The sequence below is a fragment of the Leucoraja erinacea genome, chromosome 29 (genome assembly GCF_028641065.1).
Source record: "Leucoraja erinacea ecotype New England chromosome 29, Leri_hhj_1, whole genome shotgun sequence".
Classification (NCBI taxonomy): Eukaryota; Metazoa; Chordata; class Chondrichthyes; order Rajiformes; family Rajidae; genus Leucoraja; species Leucoraja erinaceus.
In genome coordinates, this window is record NC_073405.1 from 10020483 (window position 1) to 10045877 (window position 25395).

General features: G+C 45.1%; 1 protein-coding gene across 1 annotated transcript in view; it reads right to left on the reverse strand.

Annotated features, from left to right (window-relative positions):
- tbxa2r (thromboxane A2 receptor) overlaps window positions 1–14558 on the reverse strand; it is a 36445-nt gene extending 21887 nt beyond the window's left edge. The window contains exon 1 of the mRNA XM_055658573.1: window positions 13915–14558. The gene's annotated coding sequence lies outside the window, so the exon portion shown is untranslated. The remainder of the gene's footprint in view (window positions 1–13914) is intronic.
- Between the last annotated feature and the right edge of the window lie 10837 nt (window positions 14559–25395).

The window sequence follows — 25395 nt, forward strand, 5'->3', positions numbered from 1 at the left end:
GGTTATTCACACAATTGCCTTTATCATGTATCCATACACTGTAGTTGTCTCGATTGAAATCATGTATTGTCTTTCCGCTGATTGGTTAGCACGCAACACAAGCTTTTTACTGTACCTCGGTACACGTGACAATAAACTCAACTCAAACTCAATGTGTGCTGGGCTTGCTATAATGATCGTGTTACTGACTTTTCACCCATGCCACATTAAAAAAACATGCACCAGCAATCCAATTTGTTTGGCCGAGAATGCATTTCCAATTTTAGATTGAAAGGTACAGCATTGAAACAGGCAATTCGGCCCATTGAGTCCACAATGACCTTTAATCAATCACCCGTTCACACTAGTTCTATGTTATCCCACTTTCTCGTGCGCTCTCTACACACTAGGGGGAGTTTACAGGGGACAATTAACCTACAAACCAGTACATCTTTCAGATGTGGGAGGAAGCCAAAGTGCCCGGAGGAAACCCACGCAATCACAGGGAGAACGTGCAAACACCACAGGGACTTCTTCTTCTTCTTGCGTATGGAGTGCACAGCCTAGAGTTGTAGGACAACTTGTTCTATTTGATCTTATTTGACTGTGCACGCTGGGTTGGTTGCATTCGTCAAAACAGGGCGGACCACGTGAAGGTTGCAATCTTCCACCCCACCACACAGACAGCAACCGAGGTCATGATCGATCCCGGGTCTCTGGCGCTGTGATACTGTGGCTCTACCAGCTGTATCTCTTTGTGCTCATCTGCAGTATTTAAACCATTTTAAAATACTCATCTTCCCATTTAACTTCAACACGTAGAGATATTTATAAAAAACTTGTTCATAATTGGTGTTTTTTAACCAGATGAAAGTGCAGATGGAAATTATTTGAGTTTACATGTTTTTGAAAATTGAGCCACAGGTGATTTCAGTATGATTTAATGGTGAAATAAAAGCAGAAACTGCTGGAAATTCTCCGCTGATCAGGCAGCATCTGTGGAAAGAGAAATAGAATCAACCTGGCAGCTCAAAGACTCTTCATCAGAACTGAGAACATAGAACAGTACAGCAAAGGAAGAGGCCCTTCGGCCCATAATGTCTGTGTTGAACAGGATGCGAAGAACAAGTCCTTTCTGCCTGCACATGATCCATATCCATTCATCCCCTGCATATTCATGCACCTCCAAAAGTTGCTTAAGTAAGAAAAACAAGTTAGTTTTAAGCTAAGCTGTAATTAGTGATTGGTTTGTTGGACAGCATCACTACAAAGTTCTAAGAACTGAGCTCTCCGAAATGAGCTCTTTTTAAGATCTCCAAATCTGATAGATTCAACCAAAGCAGTTTTTAAAGGGTCACGTTCGATTTGAAAGCAAGCAAGATGTCAGCCTGACTCAGACTGATTGCCCGAGTATTGTGATTCATAACATACATCCTGCATCCTACAGCCAGGGCTACTGGGAGAGCTTGAGTCAGCTGGGACTCTATTCCTTGGAACGCAGGAGGATGAGGGGTGATCTTATTGGGGTGTATAAGATTATGAAAGGGTTAGATTGGGTAGATGCACAGAATCTCCTGCCCAGAGTAGGTGAATCGAAGACCAGAGGACATAGGTTTAAGGCGATGGGGAAAACATTTGTTAGGAGTCTGAGGGGTATCTTTTTCACACAAAGGGTAGTGGGTGAATGGAACAAGCTGCCAGAGGAGGTAGTTGAGGCAGGCACTATCCCAACATTTAAGAAACAGTTAGCCAGGTATTGTATTGTATTGTATTGTATATCTTTATTGTCATTTCCTGAGTATTCGCATACCCAGAGGAAACAAAAAAACGTTGCTCAACCAGTGTCCATTCAGTGTGCATGAAAAATAAATAGAAATAAAAAAAATACATGTATCATGAACAAATTGAACACTCTACTAAACATTCTTTGTAAATGGATAGGACAGGTTTGGAGGGATATGGACCAAATGCGGGCAAGTGGGACTAGTGTAGCTGGGACATGTTGGCCGGTGTGGGCAAGTTGGGATGAATGGCCTGTTTCTATACTGTATCACTCTATGATTATGAATCTATACAATTGTTTTGATTTCTAATGGAAGATGAATCAATGCACTGTCATCACATGGCAGTAACTGCAATTGTGACAATTAACATGCTCCATGTTTCTAAGGGGCTTAAAGACACTTGGCAACAGACCACCGATTGCAAAGAACAGAAACCCTAACACCACTACTGAGAAATAAAGTTACTGAACAACCAGTAAAGCTTTGAACAGAAAAGAATGCAACAACTTTGAGTTCTGGCAAAGGGTCCCAGACTGAAATGTTGAACTGTTTCTCTATCCACAGCTGCTGCCTGAGCTGCTGAGTTTTTCCCAGTATATTCTGTTTTTATTTCAGATCTCCAGCAGCATCGAACAGAGAACAGTACAGCACGGGGTCAGGCCATTCAGCCCACAAAGTTCTTGCCGACATGATGCCAAATTCAATTAATCTCCTCTGCCTGCACGTAATCCACATCCCTTCTTTATCTGCGTATCCACATGCCTAGCTAAAAGCCTCTTAAATGCCACTATCGTATCTGTCACCACCACCTCCTCCCCTGGCAGCTCGTTCCAGGCACTCATTTCCTTCTGTGTCAAAACTGGCCCTGCACATTTCCTTTAAACTCTCACCTTAAAGCTATGACCTTAGTTTTTTATTTAGTTTCAGAGACACAGCGCGGAAACAGGCCCTTCGGTCCACTGGGTCCGCGCCGACCAGCGATCCCCGCACATTAACACCATCCTACACCCACTCGGGACATTTTTTACATTCACCAAGCCAATTAGCCTACAAACCTGTACATCTTTGGAGTGTGGGAGGAAACCGAAGATCTCGGAGAAAACCCTCACAGGTCACAGGGAGAACGCACAAACTCCGTACAGACAGCACCCGTGGTCGGGATCGAACCCGGGTCTACGGCGCTGCATTCGCTGTGAGGCAGCAACTCTACCGCTGCTCCACCGTGCCACCCTCTGGTCTTAGACATTTCCAGCCTTGGGGAAAAAAGGTTCTGACTGTCTATGCCTTACTGCGCCTCTCATAATTTTAAATACTTCAATCAGGTCTACCCGCAGACACTGACATTCCACAGAAAACAATCCAAGTTTGTCCAACTCCTCCTTACAGCCAATACCCCCCGAAACCAGACAGCATCTGAATTTCATCAGAAGTGGTAAAAACAGAGAAATAAAGTTACTGATCTCAAACTAATGGGACAATGTTGAGTTCTGGCCAAGGAACCAGACTAAAATATTGAACTGTTTGTCTTTTCACAGTGACTGCCCAATCTTCTGAGTGTTTCAATTATTTTCTCTTTTTATCCCAGATTTCAAACAGCATTAGTTTCAAACAGCAAAAAAAATGTAATTAATCAAACCAGTAAATAGACAAACTCACATCACATAAGACTAACACAATCACCACACAACACTTTTGACCTCGAATCCCACAGTTCGAATCCCACAGAAAAACAAGAGCAAGAAATGTGAAGTCACAAGGAACTGCAGGTGCTGGATTCTTCAGCAAAACACATAGTGCTGGAGGAACTCAGCAGGTCAGGCAGCATCTGTGGAGGGAAAGGACATGATATTCCGGGTCGGGACCCTTCTTCAGACAGCGGGACATGCAGACGGCTGAAATTATTTATAATATACGGGGGCAGAAGGGGCTGTATAATGTTGGCCACACAAGACGTCCACTAGAATGACGTTCTTACAGCACCACCCAGGACCCTTCAGAAATTTATGTTTCAATGAGTTCATCCTTCATTTTTTCTCAATCGGAAAAGTAAACCTAGTTGTGTATCAGACATTCTCATCCCATAAATTAGTCCCATTCCCTTCAAGGCAAATATTTATATTCTGCAGGAAAGGCAGTCACGGTGGTTCAGCGGTTGAGTTGCTGCTTTCAGCGAATGCAGCGCCGGAGACCCGGGTTTGATCCTGACTACGGACGCTGTCTGTACGGAGTTTGTACGTTCTCCCCGTGACCCGCATGGGTTTTCTCCGAGATCTTCGGTTTCCTCCCACACTCCAAAGATGTACTGGTTTGTAGGTTAATTGGCTTGGTAAGTGTAATAATTGTCCCTAGTGGGTGTAGGATAGTGTTAATGTGCGGGGATCGCTGGTCGCTGAGGACCCGGTGGGCCGAAGGGCCTGTTTCCGCGCTGTATCTCTAAACTAAATTATAATAAAGGAGCCCACAGTCGTACATAATATGGGATCTTACAATAGAAACATAGAAACATAGAAAATAGGTGCAGGAGTAGGCCATCCGGCCCTTCGAACCTGCACCGCCATTCAATATGATCATGGCTGATCATCCAACTCAGTATCCTGTACCTGCCTTCTCTCCATACCCCCTGATCCCTTTAGCCACAAAGGTCACATCTAACTCCCTCTTAAATATAGCCAATGAACTGGCCTCGACTACCTTCTGTGGCTGAGAATTCCACAGCTTCACCACTCTCTGTGTGAAAATGTTTTTCTCATCTCGGTCCTAAAAGACTTCCCCCTTATCCTTAAACTGTGACCCCTTGTTCTGGAGACTGAAGACACAATATAGAAGGAGCTGAATAGCTCTCTATACGTCTATAAAGCTAACACAGGGAGGGCAGTGTAATTTCTTTCAATGGCATTGTTACCCCTCTTCCCCCCCCCCCTTCCTTTCTTCCTGTCCCCTTCAATGAACACCCCTCTCCTGGGGTTTACATTTCTCTCCTTGTCTGCCACCCTTTTCATCTCTATCCTGGAGTAACATACATTCCTGCCAATCCATATTAAAAACTATAAAGATATTGAAGAGTTAGAAATTTGCTCAATACTTTGTACGCATTGGAAACCGGATGTATGTTTTGTAAAAGTTTCTAAAGCTGCCATTAAACTGGCAAGGGTGCAAAGAAGACTTTTGTGGATGTGACCAGGGCCTGAACTACAGGGAGAGGTTGGGCAGGCTAGGTCTTTATTTCTTGGAGTGCAGGATGCTCAGGGATAATCCCGCAGAGGTGTATAAAAACATGTGAGGAATAGATAGGGTGAATGCACAGAGTCATTTACCCAGGGCAAAGAGAATCAAAAACCAGAGGACATCAGTTTAAGGTGAGAGTGGATAGATTTAATAGGAAACTGAGGGGCGACTTTGTCACTCAGAGGGTGGTGCGTGTATGGACCAAGCTGCCGGAGGACGTAATTGAGGCAGGTACTTTAACAGCATTTAAAAGACATTTGGATTTGCACATGGATAAGAAAGGTTGAGAGGGATATGGGCCAAACACAGATAAATGGGACTAGCTTAGATGGGGCATCTTGGAAGGCATGGAAGAGTTGGGCTGGAGGGTCTGTTGTATGACTCTATGATTGATAATAAACTACTTTAAAATAGTTTGCCCGGAAATTGCCAAATTTACATTGCAGTTTGACCTGCAGGACGGGATTGGAAAATTACACCATGAACCACAAAATTCATCGAAATGAATATTCAAGAGAAGTTACTCAACAATCACTGAACAATGTTTTAATTGCACAAGAAAATTTTCCACGATTGAATACAGATGATTCACTGCGAGGACCAACAATCTCCACGTGATCAGATGCAGCTCTCAAATGGTGAGGAATTAAAAAAACAAGGAAGGAATCACAAATAACGCTGGATATTGGCTGATAATAAAATAAAAACACATATCATGGAAATGCCCACCCTCTAGTTGGAGGGGCTACTGGCATTTGTCCACTGTCAGCACTTTGGATATTTCCGTACACGGTGGAGACAGCAGGGTGTCGCGGTGGTGCAGCGGTAGAGGTGCTGCCCTACAATGCTAGAGGCCTGGGTTCGATCCTGACTAAGGGTGCTGTCTGTACAGAGATTGTCCGTTTCCCCTGTAACCGCTGAGCTTTCTCCCACTCTCCAAAGACGTACAAGTTTATGGGTAAATGGGCTTCTGCAAATTGTAAATCATCAGCTAATGTACAGGGTGATCACTGGTTGGCATAGGCTTGGTGGGCCGAGGGGCCTGTTTCCACGCTGTATAACAAAAAAATTAAGAAGCACAAAGCAGGTTTTAATGCTGGACTCCTCAATGTGGGAGCATGAGTTGGACATTGCACAGGCTATGCTTCATAATTGATTGTGTTTGGTTTTGGTCACCCTGCTATAGGAAAGATGCCCTTAAACTGGCACAGATGAAGAGAAGGTTCACCAGGACTTGAGCTGTCGGGAGAGTTTATCCAGGCTAGGTATTTATTTCTTGGAGCGCAGGGTGCTGATGGCTGATGTTATAGAGGTGTATGAAATTATGAGGGGGATGGATAGGGTAGATACACAGAGTCTTTTACCCACAGTATGGGAATCAAGACTAGAAGGTATAGGTTTAAAGGGACAAGGGAAAATTTGAATAGGAACTTGGAGGCAACTTTTTCACGCAGAGGGTAGTGGGTATATGGGACGAGCTTACAGAGAAAGTAATGGGCCTGTCCCACTTAGGCGATTTTTCAGCAGACTGCCGGCGACTGTCAAAGTGGAACACACACAAACACATCGCAACACCAGGGGCCAGGGCAAGCGGGGGAGCGCTGTCTAACAAATCCCCAGGGTGAAAAGCCAAGGTGATACAGACACACACCGCGATGAGCAGGAAGGTTGGCGCTGTAATTAAGACAGCTAAAGCACAGTGCTAGGTAAGTCATTTAAAAGAGAGGGAAGAAGGGGGGAGAAAGAGTGGAGACAACATTTAAGAAGCCAGAGATACACGGCTGTGAAGCTTGGCGGACATTTAACATTACCAGTCAGTTCCTTGGTTCCGAAAACTACTGCTTGCCTTTTTTTCCCGCAATAAGCCAATTAAATTCACCAGTCAGCACCGGCTCCAACCTACGAGAACCTCCGAGAACCTCCAACCTCCTGGCAAACCTCTAGGACCTCCTTGCAACCCACCTACGCTCGAGAATTCTCGCTACTCTCCATGGCAACTTCATTCCAGTCCCCACTAATTTTTCAACATGTTGAAAAATTCTCGGCGACTATAATGAGGCCGCAACTAGTTCCCGGCATGTAGGAACTCCTCACGACCATGAAGGCGATTGTCCGGCAACCACCCGCGAACATGTGGCGACTGCAAAGTCTCCTGCAGTCGCCTAAAAAGTCGCCTAAGTGGGACAGGGCCATGACTGAGGCAGATATGAGAACAGCATTTAAAAGCCACTTGGATAGGAAAGGTTTAAGGCCAGATCTAGAGTTCATTTGAAAGTTGTAAGTCATCAAACAGTCAAGATTGCAACTAAGATTAAATATTTTTTAAATGTTTATTTTCTTAGTACAAAGACTCCCTAAATCTTTCATTTTCTCTTTGCTGTGTATTGGTTAGGAATAAACATAAAATTCCCAGGAAGAAGGGAGATTAATAGGTCAGCAAGCTCATAAAGAGAGTTGAGTTGCAGTGACCAGCTCATTACTGACCCGACCGTATAGAGCATAGAAGCACAGGAACAGGCCCTTCAGCCCACACTATCTATGCTGTGTATGATGCCAAGTCAAACTGTTCTCCTCTGCCTGCATGTAATCCATATCGCTCCGTTCTCTGCATATCCATGTCCCTACTTCAGTAGAAGTTCCCGTCACTGTCGTACATAGCATTGTAAGGTAAGGCCGTCGGGAAACCAGCACCTCTGCGTCGCTAATGTTTTCGATGATTTAAATAAATAATACCCTAAATGCTCAAAAATGCTACTATCATATCTGCCTCCCTCATCATCCCTGGGACTGTGTTCCAGGCACACACCACCCTCAGTGTAAAAAAAAATCACACAGCACATAGAAACATAGAAACATAGAAATTAGGTGCAGGAGTAGGCCATTCGGCCCTTCGAGCCTGCACCGCCATTCAATATGATCATGGCTGATCATCCAACTCAGTATCCCGTACCTGCCTTCTCTCCATACCCCCTGATTCCCTTAGCCACAAGGGCCACATCTAACTCCCTCTTAAATATAGCCAATGAACTGGCCTCAACTACCCTCTGTGGCAGAGAGTTCCAGAGATTCATCACTCTCTGTGTGAAAAAAGTTCTTCTCATCTCGGTTTTAAAGGATTTCCCCCTTATCCTTAAGCTGTGACCCCTTGTCCTGGACTTCCCTAACATCGGGAACAATCTTCCTGCATCTAGCCTGTCCAACCCCTTAAGAATTTTGTAAGTTTCTATAAGATCCCCTCTCAATCGCCTAAATTCTAGAGAGTATAAACCAAGTCTATCCAGTCTTTCTTCATAAGACAGTCCTGACATCCCAGGAATCAGTCTGGTGAACCGTCTCTGCTCTCCCTCTATGGCAATAATGTCCTTCCTCAGATTTGGAGACCAAAACTGTACGCAATACTCCTTGCAATGTTACTTCTCTCACCCGTAAAGCTATAGCATATCCACTATTCTGACATCTCCATCCTGGGAAACATCCTGCCCCTCATAATGTTATATACTTGTATCAAGTCTCCCCTCAACTTCCCACATTCCAGAGAAAAGGCCAGACTCAACATATGTCTCAACTCTATGTCTTAACCTATAGTCAAAAACAGTTTTATAAAACCAACCATTTTTTTTATAGCTCGAGAGATAGAGAGAGCTGCACGTAGTAATGATTTGTATAGAGTAATTGAGTGATACAGTGTAGAAACAGCCCTTCGGCCAAACTTGCCCACACCGGCCAACATGTCCCAGCCACACCAGTCCCACCTGCCCGCGTTTGGTCCATATCTCTCCAAATTTGTCCTATCCATGCTCCCACAATGTCCCAGGTCCTATCCATGTACCTGTCTAACTGTTTTGTAAACTTCTGGATAGTGCCTGCCACAACTACCTCCTCTGGCAGCTTGTTCCATACACCCACCACCCTTTGTGTGAAAAAGCTACCCCTCAGATTCCTATTAAATCTTTTCCCCTTCACCATAAATCTATGTCCTCCGGTCCTCGATTCACCAACTCTGGGCAATTGTCTATTCTTTGTGGCCTTGCCAGCATCATCCATCGATATAGCCTGGGAAAGAGCCATGTAGGGGCCGGGATGGAGCGGATATTTCCGTTTTCCCCCATGAAAAGCATCTGTTAAGTACTTGAATGATGATCTATCCTTCCATACTCAGTTCTGGGAACCGGTCACAAATTAACAGATTTCACAGGAGGATTTTAAACTCCGCCTTCTGTCCCTTTCGTAGCTCTCGAGAACATCCTACACTACAGCTCAGATCTTGTTTCTATCTCAAGATGTAACTAAGCTGCAGTGGAGATCTACAAAGATATTACCAGGACTTGAGGGGCTGAACTATAGGGAGAGGTTGGGCAGGCTTGGACTTCATTCCTTGGTGCACAAAATGGATGAGGAGTGATCTTATGGAGGTGTATAACACCACGAGAGGAATAGATTGAGTGAATGCACAGTTTATTAAGTAGGCTAGGGGAATCAAAAACAAGAGGGCATAGGTTAAAGGTGGGAAGATTTAACACAAGGAAAGACTCAAAATGCTGGAGAAACTCAGCGAGTCAGGCAACATCCCAGGAGACTGAAGAAGGGTATCGACTCGAAACGCCATCTATTCCTTTTCTCCAGAGATGCTGTCTGACCCGCTGAGTCACTCCAGCTTTTTGTGTCTGTCCCGGAGAACATGGATACGTGATGTTTCAGGTCAGGCCTCTTCTTCAGATTGTTTTAATACATACCTGAAGTGCAACATTTTCACTCAGAGGGCAGTAGGTATATGGAACGATCTGCCAGAGGAAGTAATTGAGGCAAGTACTATAACAGCATTTAAAAGACACTTGGACAAGTACTTGGATAGGAAAGGATTAGAGGGATATGGGACTAGTTTAGATGGAACATCTTTGTGGCATGAACAAATTAGGTTTTAGGATCCGCTTCTGTGCTGTATGACTCATGACTTTATTATCTCAACACTACTTAGTCATAGGACTTAGAAACAGGCCCTTTGGCTGAGTCTCAAATACACGTCAATACTAATCCTTTTAATAATCTATATAAATCCCATTAATAATAATAATCATAATAATAATACGTTTTAATTATGGGCGCCTTCAGGACTCTCAAGGACACTTTACAGATTAAAATAAACAAATTACAAACATATAAACAAAATGAAACAAAACAAGAAGTAGTAGGGACAGCAACAATACACAATTCGTAGGGAGAGCAGGTAGTCGCGCCAGCGTTCAATCTCATTCATTCTTGGAGTACATCAAACTCTTGGTTTGCTTTTGATTGAAGAGTGAGGAATATGCATGACATGCTAACCTTATTGAAAATGTCTGCCAATATACTAGTCAGTGGGTGGTGAATCTGCGGAATTCATTGCCACAGAAGGCTGTGGAGGCCATGTCAATAGATATTTTTTAAGGCTGAGATTGATAGATTCTTGATTCATCAGGGATTATGGGGAGAAGGCAAGACGATGGGATTGAGAGGGAAAGGTAGATCAGCCATGATTGAATGGCGGAGTAGACTTGATGAGCTAAATGGCCTAATTCTGCATTATGAATTTATTTATGAATATAAACCATAGAACAGCAGAACACAGGATTTGGCCCTTTGGCCAACAATGCCCGTGTGGTACATGATGCCGAGTTAAACTAATCTCAATCTGAAGAAGGGTTTCGGCCCGAAATGTTGCCTATTTCCTTCGCTCCATAGATGCTGCTGCACCCGTTGAGTTTCTCCAGCACTTTTGTCTACCTTTGATTTTCCAGCATCTGCAGTTCCTTCTTAAACTAATCTCATCTGCCTACATTTGAATCTTTCACCAGTGGAGCAATTTATTGGAGCAAAAATTGAGCTATCAGTAGACGCAAATGAATGGTCGATGTTTCGAGTTGAGACCAGGCATCGTATGACAGGGCGGGATGAAGTAAAAGCTGGCAAGCGGTAGATGGTGAATGGCTTGACCGAACCGAGCTGGGAGTGGGAAGGGAGGAGACAGAGGCAGAGACTGGGAGGTGACAGGTGGAGACAGCAAAGGGCAGCAGACGATGGATGCTGATGGGAAAGGACGGTGATGGTGGGGGAGAAATGTTGGAGGGTAGGTGGGAATAGTGGGGGTGAGGGGGAAGGGTAACAAACTGGGTGGCATGTGTGCATGATAGGAAGACGCAGCAATGTTGGCGAGAGCAAACAAACTGGGGAACAGCGAGTTGGGGAAAGGGGTTTGGAAGGGAGTGATAGTGTGTGAGAGAATCTAGATAGATCAGGAGGAGAGGGAAAGAGACATGGGGGGAGTAACCTGAAATTGGAGAATTCAATGTTCATGCCATTGGGCGACATTACATTTGCATTTGACGCTTCAGTTTTACAATCTTTGTTTCTCTTCCCCCACAAAACTGTACACAATAGTCCAGATGTGGTCTTACCAGAGCCCTATAACACTGCATAAGAACCTCTCTATGGATGTGGTCTTGCCAGAGCCCTATAACACTGCAGAAGAACCTATTCTGAAATCCTCTTGTTATGAAGCAATGTCTGCATATTCTCTTGCAGTCGCCTGAAAAATCGCCTAAGTGGGACAGGCCCATAACTCTTGAGCCTTCCCGAGGTGTCGTGGGCCAACTCAACGAAACATCAGTGAATGGAGGTGCCCACTTAATAACCCCAATGAAATACTGGCATCTACACACCTAGTTTTTGTTGACCCATAGTTTAACTGTGTAAAGGCATTTAGATTCTCACGTGGCAGTGGGATATGGTTTATTGGTGAAACATTTAGCTTGTGTGTTTGCCAACATGTGGATAGCTCATCACTGAAGCTGATGTCAATGATTGTCCTAGTGCATAAGTGTGTATAGGTAGGTTAGATACTACTTTGGCATTGGGCGTGGACTTCTTGCTTGAGCGCTTATCCTGATGTTATAGCACAATCACTATGTGTCTTAATGGTAAATCATAATTGATACTAGCTCGAGCGTGTTATCAAACCAGGAGACGACAGGACTGCAGATTCTGGCACTTTGAGCAAACCATAAACTGCTGGAGGGACTCAGCGGGTCAGGCAGCATTTCTGGAGAAGGGAATATGTTACATTTTGGGTCTGAAGACCCGAAACGTCGCCTATTCATTTTCTTCAAAGACGCTGCCTGACCTGTTGAGTTACTCCAGCTTTTTGTGTCTATGAAAGAACCTACTCGTTCTTTTCTACATTGTTCCACTCCACATTAAAAACTAAACAAGAAATTGAACAGCATTGGATGTTTTGCTAATTATCAAACGATCGGGGCGTGGGACATAGGTTCTCACAAACATTGTAACCGCGGGTGGTTAAACAGCATTCGGTAAATAGCCAGCCCCGGAAAAACAAGACATTGCGGTTTAAGTTGTAGTGCTTACATCATTCATTATGTGGGAAGGAACTGCAGATGCTGGTTTACACCGAAGACAGACACAAAACGTTGGAGTAACTCAGCGGGCCAGGCAGAATCTCTGGAGAGAAGGCGATGTTTCTGGTCGGGACCTTTCCTTCACAGATGCTGCCTGACCCGCTGAGTTACTCCAGCATTTTGCGTCTACTATTCGCACCATTAGTGTCAGTGGGACGATTCTTACAGACTCGCCTGAACCCCGGGAGGTGCATTGAATGTTGTAACTCGTCTGCCCCGCGTATCGGTGGAGTTTTTGTTTCAGACCGTGTTTGTTGGTAAAAGTGATCACTGAAAAATGCAACCGAGTGTACCCTTCCCGGTTAACATCATGTCCCCCCCCCCCCCCCCCCCCCCCCCCCCCCCCCCCCTTTTCGTTGCCCTATTTCCTTCGCTCTATAGATGCTGCTGCACCCGCTGAGTTTCCCCAGCACTTTTGTTTACCTTGCTCCCAAACACATCTACCAAGTAAAAGGAAGAGACTTCGAGACTAGCCCGGACCTCCAGCGATAATAGGCAGAGCGAACTAACTCCCCGGGAGAAAGTCCAACCAACCGCGGCTGCTGGGGTCTATACAGTTAGTTTTATACAGCTATACAGCGAGCAACAACTTTGGAAATAAGACCGTGCTCTAAAAACAGAGCCAGCTTTAAAACTCGCTTTAAAACACGCGTTTGATTTCCACCGCCTGTATCAACAACTGTTCCGATCAGTCATAACTACAAGTTAAGTTAGAAAGTGGAGCAATATTGAATCCACGCTGCAGGCAGTAATGAAAGTAAATGATTCGCACAAACTGCAGAAGATAACGGTCTGAAGACCCTGAAACGTCACCCATTCCTTCTCTCCAGAGATGCTACCTGTCCCGCTGAGTGACTCCAGCTATTTGTGTCTATCTTCTGTTTCTGGTGATGTCTAGTTTCAAGATATAGCGTGGAAACAGGCCATTCGGCCCACCGAGTCCACACTGAGCACACCGTTCACACCGGTTCTATGATATCCCGCTTTCTCTCACACACACGCACACACAGTATAATGCTACAGAGTGTGTGGAGGAAGGGGACAGCAGATGCTGGTTTAAACGTAAAATTGAAGATAGACACAAAAAGCTGGTGTAACTCAGCGGGTCAGGCAGCGTCCCCGGAGTGAAGGAATCAAGTTCAAGTGAGTTTATTGTCATGTGTCCCTGATAGGACAATGAAATTCCTGCTTTGCTTCAGCACACAGAACATAGTAGGCATTGACTACAGAACAGATCAGTGTGTCCATATACCACTAGATAAATATATACACTCATGAATAAATAAACTGATAAAGTGCAAACCACAGATAATGTGACTTGTAACAGATATGAAGAAGGGTCTCGACCCGAACCGTCACCAATTCCATTTCTCCGGTGATGCTGCCTGTCCCGCGGAGTTACTCCAGCAGTTTGTGTCTATCTATAATTTTACAGAGTTCCACTAAATTTCAGCAAGTTTTGCGTGCGGACTTACCGACTCTCCTGGTACGCGGTGTTTCACAGAGCTGTTGTGATTATTGAGAGCTTCACTCTAGAGTCCTTGCCCCGAGATCACGATCTCCGCTGGAAAACGCGAGCATCTGTCTGTATACCTATTTGTGTCTCTTATCTCCGACCGAGTCCCCTCTGCGTGTATCCGTGGAGGCTTTGAAGGGAGTTCTGTCGGGAGCCTCTTATAAGAGGTCGGTTTGCAAAACCACGTATCTGGTGGGTACAGACTGCCCTTTCCAGGAAACGGTTGCTGGGACATTGTCCGCCCACCCTCACGCCCATTTGACTTACCCCGCCAGTCAATTTGCCTCCTCTTCGACTAAATCGGGAGATATTTGCAAACATTTAGAGGCGAGAGAAAGAGAGGGAGAGAGGAAGGAGGAACGGCGCCCGGAGCACTTCGCTGTGAAAATGAACAAGCCTTCTCGGAGAAGGTTCGCCGACATCTGCATGGAAGGGCTAGATAGAGTCGTACAGCGTGGAAACAGGCCCTTCAGCCCAACATGTCCATGCCAACCGAGCCAGGTGCTCCATCTAACCTAAGTCCCACTTGCCCGCTTTTGCCCCACAACGCCCTTCTAAAACTTACATACGTTGTAGAAGCCGCATTAGACCATTCGGCCCATCAAGTCAAGGCTGATCTATCTTTTCCTCTCAATCCCGTTCTCGTGCCTTCTCCCCGTCACCACTGACACCCGCACTGCCTAATCAATGATCCGTGTACCTGTCCACATGCATTTTAAATGTTAAAGTACCTGCCTCCCCCGGAAGCTGGTTCCGTATACTCATCTCCCCTCTGAGTGAAAAACATGTCCCTCAGGTTCCTATTAAATCCCCCCCCCCCCTCCCCTCCCCTCACCTTAAACCCGTGTCCTCTTGTTCTTGATTCCCCTCCCTGGGTAACATACTCTGTGCATCTACCCTATCTAATTCCCTCATTAATGTTTCCCCTCACATCTTAAACCAAGGCTCCTACAACAGTAGATTTGTCTCGCCAAGTGCTAAAACCGAGCAAGCAGGGATGGCATGCATTTATAAACTTCTAAACTGCTCTGACCATTGCTCTTGCAAATCTGGTATTAGCTCCAAAAGCAGAGACAAGCAGAGACTTGGGCTGAAGGGCCCGTTTCCATGCTGGACGCCTCTTATCTAGCCCGTCCATGGGGATGCAGGGTGGCGCAGCGGTGGAGTTCCTGCCTCGCAGCGCCGGAGACCCGGGTTCGCTCCGGACTGCGGGAGCTGTCTGTACGGAGTTTGTACATTCATCCGGGGGAAACCCACACAGGTCGCGGGGAGAACGTACAGACTCTGTACAGACAGCACCCGTGGTCAGGACCCAACCTGGATCTCTGCCGCTGTAAGGCAGCAACTCTACCGCTACGCCCTGTTTCAGGTTATAATGTTTCAATGAACCGACTTCAATGATCGGATCCAAGTTGTTACAAAAAAACAGACACATGTGGAGTGTAACAGCTGTGCACCAGATGTGATGTGAGGTGGCAGAGACTGAAAGCGCAGGCACCTGGCACTAGTGCAGCTGGGACATGTTGGCCCGTGTGGGAAAGTTGGGCCGAAGGGCCTGTTTCCACACTGTATCACTCTATGATTCCAGCATCCTGTCCAGCTGAGTTACTCCAGCTTTTTGTGTCTATCACACGATGACTCTATGTGTGTGAGGACAGGACATACAGTGGCACCAAAAGACATTTGGAGTTGCAAATGCAATACTGCCATGAGTTGGTGACATGTCTGCAAGTGGGCAGCACAGTGGTACAGCCGTTAGAGCAGCTGCCTCAGAGACCAAGGTTCAAACCTGACCTTGGGTGCTGCCTGTTTGTAGGTTCTCCCCGTGAGCCTGTGGATCTCCTCCCACTGCTCCGGTTTCCTCCCAAACCCCAAAGAAGTACAAGTAGGTAGATCAACCGACTGCTGTAAATTCCCCCTAGTATGTAGGTGAGGCATCGAATCTGTGGGAGTTGATGACAATATGGAGAGAAAAAAGTTGGATTAAGTTCAAGTTCAAGTTCAAGCCAGTTTATTGTCACGTGTCCCTGATAGGACTTCAGCCCACAGAACATAGTAGGCATTTACTACAAAACAGATCAGTGTGTCCATATACCATAATATAAATATATACACACAGGAATAAATAAACTGATAAAGTGCAAATAACAGATAATGGGTTATTAATAATCAGATTAGAGTAGTATAGGATCCATGTAAACAACTGGCCTTTGTAATTTGCCCTTAATGTGCAGGGAGTGGATGGGAAAGTGGAATCATGTAGATTCCGTGTGTATGGGTGATCGATGGTCAGCATGGTCTCGGTGGGCTGAGGGGCCTGTTTCCATTATTAAGAGTAAACTAAGTAGGTGGTTGATGGACTCGGTTGATGCACTCCTCTAGTATGGATTCAGTGGGCCAAAGGGCCTGTGTCCAAGCTCTATCTCTAAATTAATTAGGTGCTTGATTGTCGGCATGGACTTGATGGGCCGAAAGGCCTGTTTCCATTCTTATCTCCGAACTAAATAGGAGGTCGATGGTTAGCATGGACTTGTTGGGCCAAAGGGCCTGTGTGCATGCGCTGTGTGCATGCGCTGTCTCTAAATTGAGTAGGTGGTTGATGGTCAGCATGGCATGGAGGGCTGAAGGGCCTGTTTCAATGCTTGCATCTCTCTTTAAAGAAATCTGCAAATAAGATCTCCGAAAACAAACAATTTCCTCAATGATTCCAAATAATTTTATATTCCTAGAAATAACCTGCTAATAAAACTAATCGATTTCCTAAGTTGGAACTGGGGGAGTAAACAGTTACTTCCTCGGAGTTTCATTATAAAGATGGAATGTATTGAAGAATTGCACAAAGGACGTCCTGCTGAGTTGAAAGTTAACAGATGAACTTTGGATCACAGAGACGCAGACTGTCTGGGGGCAGATAGAATGTCTTTGAAGAGATGTGGATAGAAAGCAGAGATTGTTTACTGTCTTTAAGGTCTGGTGAGCTAAATGCACAGAATGCTTGTGCAAGGGAATACGTTCCAGGAATGAATTGGTGGTGGCCACAGGGAAAAGGGTCACTAGTGATTGTATACAAAGATTATCTAATTTCCAAACAGGAGCAAATTGATTACACCAATTGCCTCTCTTCAAAGAGTTTAGTACCAGAACATAGAACACTGAACAGTGCAGCACAGAAACAGGCCCTTCGGCCCACATTGTCTGTACCAACCATGGTGCCAATCTAAACTGCACATCTAATGAGAACCTCCAGATTTAATAGGAACCCAAGGGGCAACATTTGTACACAAAGGGTAGAAGGCATTTGGAATGAGCTGCCAGAGGAGATAGCTGAGGCAGGTACTGTTACAACGTTTAAGAAACATTTAGGCAGGTGCATGGATATGATGGGTTTAGAGAGATATGGGCCAAATGCAGGCAGGTGGGATTAGTGTAGCTGGGACACGTTGGCTGATGTGAGCAAGTTGGGCCGAATGGCCTGCTTCCACGCTGTAAGACTCTATGACTGTGTTATTGATATTCAAGAGACTACAAAGAATTGAGAGGGGGGAATGGGAGTGATGCAATTGTTCTGCTGGGGAGCCAGCATGGATATGACGGGCTAAATGGCCTCCTTCCATGTAATAAGACGGTAAGTATGAAAATCCAACCACAAGGGCGCTCGGATTTGTTGCATCTTCAGATCAAAGCGGCAGATTGGTGTAGGAGGTTGTAAATGATCACTTTCTGGTGAAAGTATTCTGGTGAAGGAGTGAATCATTCTCTTCAGTTACAAAGGGCTTGATCTACAATATTTGGTAACGACTGCTAAGAGCTGTTTACAATGAAACCACGATTTTACAAGAGGAAGTTTTTGCCATGGCTGAGGAAGTACAATACCTGCGTGTTGGACCTCAGCTGTTGTTGATGATAAATGAACAAAGGGTGCCGAGTTTCAGAGCACGGTAAACAAAATAGAAATGCAGGATGTAATCACGAGATCAGGCAGATCAGTGGAGAGGGAAAAGGACACAATGTGCTGGAGCGACTCAGCAGGTCAGTCAGCATCTCTGGAGAATGTGGATAGGTGACGTTTCGAGTCCTGACCTATCTTCAGGACTTCTTCATCTGTCTGAAGAAGGGTCTCGATTCGAAACGTCACCAGTCCATGTTCTCCAGACATGCTGTCTGCAACTGCACTGCGTGCCCTTTTGTGTATTAACCAGCACCTGAAGTTCCTTGTTCTACAGTAAAGAGGGAAACTGGAGGAATGCATTTAGAAAAACAAAGTGCTGGAGGAACTCAACAGTTCAGGCAGCATCGGTGGAGGGAATAGACAGATGACTTTCTATGTCTCTCTTTTCTCTTTCCCCTGAGTCTGAAGTAGGGTCTCGACCAGAAACCATCACCCATTTCTTTTCTCCAGAGATGCTGCCTGACCTGCTGAGTTACTCCAGCTTTTTGTGTCGGTCTTCGAACAGAGGTCATTTCAGGTCTGGACCCCGCTTCAGATTGAATGACCTGAAACATAATTTGTCCATTCCCTGACTTTTCTAATTATCCTTTCATTCTCTCTCCTGATATTTAGGTGGTCCACATTTGCTTAATTAATTGGCTGAACAACAATCCCTTTCCAAATTGTCTGCCCACCCCAGGACCAGAAAGGTCTTTGGTTTGTGTAGGAAGAAACTGCAGATGCTGGTTTACACCGAAGATCGACACAAAATGCTGGAGTAATTCAGCGGGACAGGTGGCATCCCTGGATAGAAGGAATGGGTGACGTTTTGGGTCGAGACTCTTCTTCAGACTGAGATTCAGGGGAGTGGGAGACACAGAGATATGGAAGGGTAGGGTGAGAAAATGCCATATCAAAGGGACGAAGATCAAGGAAAATAAGGACCTGGTGCGGGATACTTTGTAACATTGTCACCGCCCTTTATGTGGCAACTCTTTGCATAGCTTGGGTATGTAATGTAACTGCAACAACATCAGTAAGGTCCCACACAATTAATTTCTAAGGGATACACCTCAATCAATCACATTAACCTCTGGCAGAATAAATTCCTGAGAGCCATTGATGTTGTTCTTGGAGATTTCAGAAGATTTTCCACTGACGTTACAGCAGACAAGAATTCCAGAGCTTGCATTTTAAGAGGTACTTTGGACACTGAAGCTTATTTACAACCATTTTATTATCTAATCGTGCTCATGGCAAATCAACTGGTATGTTAAAATAATTTTTCAAGTTACTTTGATGCTATTTAAATGGATTGGCCGAATGATCTGGTCTCTGGAAGAATGTGCCTGCTGAATGTCCAGGCTACTGAACCATCCTACCACAACTACAGAACAGTCCTGAACTACTATCTTCCTCATTAGAGATCGAGACTGTCTTTGACCGGACTTTACTTGCACTAAATGTTATTCAAGATATTCCCTTTATCATGTCTCTGTACACTGTGGATGGCTCAATCATAATCAAGTAACGTCTTTCCACTGACTGATTAGCACACAACAAAAGCTTTTCAGAGTACCTCGGTACATGTGAGAATAAACCAATGATTAATGTCTAATCATTGCAGAGTTACACTCCAAGTTCTCCTGGCTTTTGTTTTTGATGGTGCAACACAGTTTAATTTAATTTATTTTTGGGGGGGGATCTGGGAATTGCTGGCAAGTCCGACATGTATTGGCCTTCCCGAATTGCCTTTGAGAAGGTGGTGGTGAGCCGCCATCTTGGACAAGTGTTGTCCTTCAGACTGAGGAGCTCCTGATGTGCTAATGGGAAGAGAGCATCAGAATTCAGACCCAGTAATGAAGGCGGACAAGCCACGTATTTCCAAGCTAGGATGGTGTGCGACCAGGAGGGGAACCTGTGGGTGGTGGTGTCCCTGTACTTCTTCTCCCCTTATCCTTTGTGGTACACCTTACAGGTTTCGGGGTGAGTTGTTTACAGGTAGCCAATTATTGTTAGTTAGTCAGCTGGTTTATTGTCTTAGCTTAGTGTCATAAGGTCATAAGGAATAGGAGTAGAATTAGGCCATTCGGCCCATCAAGTCTACTCCGCCATTCAATCATGGTTGATCTATCTCTCCCTCCTAAACCCATTCTCTTGCCTTCTCCCCATAACCTCTGCCACCTGTACTAATCAAGAATTGTCACATGTACAGAGATACAGTGAAATGCTTGTTCTGAATGCTATCCAGTCAAATCACACTAGACATGAGTACGATAGATCCTCTGTGCCATAGAGTCATACAGTACTATAACAGGCCCCTTGGTCCAACCTGCCCATGCAGACCAAGTTGCCCTATCTACACTTGCCCCACCTGCCAGCATTTGGCCCATATCCCTCTCAACCTTTCCGATCCATGTACCTGTCCAAATGTCTTTTAAATGTTGTCATCGTACCTGCCTCAAATACCTCCTCTGGCAGCTTATTGCATGTACCCACTGCTGGGAAATTCTGAAGCAGCATCTTAAAGCTATGCCCTCTCACCTTTGACATTTCTAACCAGGGGAAACAAGTACAGACACCTATCTACCCTATCAGTGTCTCTCATAATTTAAAAATACTTCTGTCAGGGGTCTCCTCAACCTCTGAGGCTTCAGGGAAAACAATTCAAAATTTTTAAGCGTTTAAGAATAAGGGGGAAACCATTTAGAACAGAGACGAGGAAACACTTCTTCACACAGAGAGTTGTGAGCCTGTGGAATTCTCTGCCTCAGAGGGCGGTGGAGACCGGTTCTCTGGATACTTTCAAGAGAGAGCTAGATGGGGCTCTTAAAGATTGCAGAGTCAGGGGATATGAGGAGAAGGCAGGAACGGGGTACTGATTAGGGATGATCAGCCATGATCACATTGAATGGCGGTGCTGGCTCGAAGGGTCGAATGGCCTACTCCTGCACCTATTGTCTATTGTCTATTGTCTGTCCTTATAGCTAATACCCTCGAATCCGGGAAGCATTTTGGTAAACCACACTGTAAAAGGGACCTCTTGACGTTCAGATTGACAAATACTTGTTTGGTAAGGGTGTCAAGGGTTACGGGGAGAACACAGGAGAATGGGGTTGAGAGGGAGAGATAGATTAGCCAAGATGAATGTCGGAGTAGACTCGATGGCTTCTGCTCCGATGACATGAACTTATAAACTTATGTCTATAGAACTGTCCGCTTTGTCTCATCGTCTACCTGCCTCGAACTAATCTTTCTCCCCTCCTTTTCTGAATTTCTAAACTGCTCCCAAACCCCAGGTCTGCAGTTTTCTCTGGCAATTTAAAAGTATTTATCTTCGAATCGAACACAGTCTCTGATTCCTTCACCAGCCATGGATGTGATTTTCTTTCTTGACTTATTTCTGTTCCAGACAGGAATGAAAAATGATGTCGTATATTTTCATACTTAAAATATCATTGTTTATCTATCATCAGCCCATTTATTAAAGCTGTGTCGAGTTTCACCGCCAATGGCCAGAACCCCAGTCGTTATTTGCCAATGCTTCAAGTTCTGAAATGTTCTCCCTAAAAGTAGTTGTCTTTCTATTTATCTCTATTTTAAGAATATAAAAGCTTAAGAAATAGGAGAAAGACTAGAAAGACTCAAAGGAGTCTTTGAGTCTATTTCTGGGAGAGATGGTTGTTCTATCTTGTGATGCCAGACAGTTTGGTTCAGTATTCCTTGGTGTTAAGCAGAATTAAGGGTGGCCTTATTCAACCATATAAGGTCCTAACGGAGACACAAGGAACTGCCAGAATCTTGAGCTGGGTTGGAGCGTCGGTCCCAGGCAAAGGATCGCAGGCTCCGAACTCAGTTGGTCAAGCAGCATCTGCGGAGGGTGCAGCAGCATCTATGGAGCGAAGGAAATAGGGAACGTCAGTCAGTCTGAAGAAGGGTTTCGGCCTGAAACGTTGCCTATTTCCGTCGCTCCATAGATGCTGCTGCACCCGCTGAGTTTCTCCAGCACTTTTGTTTACCTTCGATTTTCCAGCATCTGCAGTTCCTTCTTTAACAAAGCATCTGCGGAGGGAATGGACTGGTGACATTTCAGACAGATCGGACTGAAGAAGAGTCACGACCCGAAACGTCACCTCTCCATTCCCTTCCCAGATGCTGTCTAAGGTCCTAAGAGGGTTTGACAGGGTAGTTTGTTGAGATGTTCTCACTAGTGCGACAGCTGTGAAATAAAAGGCCAGTCACTTAGAGCGGAGGTGTGTAGAAATGTCCATGCAGGGGCGAATCGGTGGTCACGATGGCCGATCTCCGAGGACCAGGGTATCCCATCGCACTTCGGGTGTGCTGAAGCTTGCAACGTCCCCCAAATACAGGATACTCGACTGCAAAATATGTGGTAGTGGGGGACTGAGTTTGCAAAAATGTTTTTTAAATATATTAATAGGATGGCACGGTGGCGCAGTGGTAGAGTTGCTGCCTTAGAGCGCCTGAGACCCGGGTTCGATCCTGACTATAGGTGCTGTCAGTACGGGGTTTGTACGTTCCCCCTGTGACCTGCGTGGATTTTCCCCGTGTGCTCCAGTTTCCTCCTGCACTCCAAAGACCCACAGGTTTGAAGGCTGATCGACATTGGTAAAACACCAGCACTTTGCGTCTATTTATGTAAACCAGCATCTGAAGTTCCTTGTATCTACATAGGAAAATTGCCAAGATGTATGCGTGCATTTTTGCTGCTCATTTAATTCCAACCTCTTTTGGTCGGTTAGGTTTGAAGCAGTCTAATTCTGAGACTAGATACAATCTAATGGAATTCTGTAAGAGGAGGAATCGAACTTTGTGAAGCAAACAGCAGAATTTGGTGAGGCACGGGCCAGAGAGTGTTAAGGTTAATTGTGTTGTAATTTGTGAGTATACTGTAAGTGTATTCCATGCAAATGTATCCCGGTTTTAGGCAAGGTTGATATTTGTGGCGTCACAAGTTTAATGATGGGTTAGGATAAGTAGAAACATAGAAAATAGGTGCAGGAGTAGGCCATTCGTCCTTTCGAGCCTGCACCGCCATTCAATATGATCATGGCTGATCATCCAACTCAGCATCCCGTACCTGCCTTCTCTCCATATCCCCTGATCCCTTTAGCCACAAGAGCCACATCTAAGTCCCTCTTAAATATAGCCAATGAACTAGCCTCAACTACCTTCTGTGGCAGAGAGTTCCAGAGATTCACCACTCTCTGTGTGAAAAATGTTTTTCTCATCTCGATCCTAAAGGATTTCCCCTCTATCCTTAAGCTGTGACCCCTTGCCCTGGACTTCCCCAACATCGGGAACAGTCTTCCTGCATCTAGCCTGTCCAGCCCCTTAAGAATTTTGTAAGTTTCCCCCTTTTGTGAGATTCCCCCCTCAATCTTCTAAATTCTAGCGAGTACAAGCCGAGTCTATCCAGTCTTTCTTCATATGAAAGTCCTGACATCCCAGGAATCAGTCTGGTGAACCTTCTCTGCATTCCCTCTATGGCAATAATGTCCTTCCTCAGATTTGGAGACCAAAACTGGACGCAATACTCCAGGTGTGGTCTCACCAAGACCCTGTACAACTGCAGTAGAACCTCCCTGCTCCTATACTCAAATCCTTTTGCTATGAAGATAGGATGCGAGTGTTTAGCATTTGTTAGAGTGAGTTAATCGTGTGTAGTTTCCTTTATTTAGCTGATACCGGCAGCGTAGGTGGTGAGAGCAGGTATTGAAGGGGGTGGTTCTGGGACGCCAGAACTGACAGCTGAGCCTTCTCGAGGTGTTGTGGGCCTTATTATGCCCCTGTCCCACTTAGGAAACCAGAACGGAAATCTCTGGAGACTTTGCTCCCCACCCAAGGTTTCCTTACGGTTCCCGGAGGTTGCAGGTGGTTGCCGGAGGTTGCAGGTAGTGGAAGCAGGTAGTGAGACTGACAAAAACCTCCAGGAACCGCATGGAAACCTTGGGTGGGGCGCAAAGTCTCCAGATATTTCCGTTCAGGTTTCCTAAGTGGGAAAGGGGCATAACTCAGCAAAACGCCAGTGAAGAGAGGTGCCCACTTGATAACCCCAATGAGATACTTGCATCTACACAATCAGTTTTTTTTAATGTGTTTGTTGGCATGTGGTTGTTTATTGCATATAGAGTTAGTTATTGTTCTTAGCATAAGATAGTATAAACAGTTTAGACCAGTACTTTGGCTTTGGCTTTCTTGGTTGAGTGCTTATCCTGGTGTAATAACACAAGTATTTATGTTTTAATTTATATTTACGTGGAACTCACACTGCATCAAAAAACGAGGGCACTAGAATAATGCAAGTGACTGTTTTTGTTACGTTTATGACTGTTTATGAACAAACTGAGATATCATCGCTCAGAAATACTGTTATACAGCCAGCAACTCATTTATTTGATGAAGAGTAACCTAAATGAATTTTTTTTTAACAAAATGTTTGTTTGATCAACAGTTTGAATGACAGTGCCAAGAAAGGATTGACGGTAATTGGAAATCAGTACATGTGAATATTTATGTTTCGGAAGCAATTAACAAGGAATAATATTTATAAAATGATTTGGGTTTAGTCTAGAGGCAAGCAACAAACTACAAAGTCAGGAGAGGAAAAGATAAGGGCCTCAACCCGAAACGTCACCTCTCCAAAGAAGCTGCCTGACCTGCTGAGTTACTCCAGTAGTTTAGTTTAGTTTATAGTTTTAGTTTAGTTTTAGTTTAGAGATACAGCACAGAAACAGGCCCTTCGGTGCACCGAGTCTGCGCCAAGCAGGGATCACCCCGTACAGTAGTACTATCCTACACACTAGGGACAATTTCCAACTTACCGAATATCTTACCGAAGACAATCAATTGACCCACAAACCTGTCTGACCTCGGAATGTGGGAGGAAAACAGAGCACCTGGAGAAAACCCATGGGGTTACAGAGAGAGAACGCACAAACTCCGTGCAGACAGCACCCATAGTCAGTATAGAACCTGGATCTCTGGCGCTGTAAGACAGCAACTCTACCTCTGGGGAAATGCGGCATGTCTCCAACGACTCTTACAAATGTCAACAGATGCATCATAGAAAGCAAACTGTCGGGTTGCATCCGAGCTTGGTTTGGGAACAGCTCTGCCCAAGGCCGCAAGAGATTGCAGAGAGTTGCGGATGTAGCACGGTCCATCACACGGACTAGACCTCCTAACATTGACTCCATCTACACTTCACGCTACCCTGGAAAGGCAGCAACATAATCAAAAGACGTGTCCCACCCTGATCATTTCTTCAACTCCCTGCTCCCGCCTGGTGGAAGCATAAAAGCATGCTCCACCGGACTCAAGAATAGCTTCTTCCCCTCTTACAATCAGGCTTCTGAATGGTCTTCCCATAAGTTAGGATACTCAAAATGATGTGACTTAGTTGGTTAATCTGCCATTGAAGTTTTAGGTTGAGGATTATTATTGTCACATGTCCTGAGGTACAGTGAAAATCTTTGTTTTGCTTGCTAC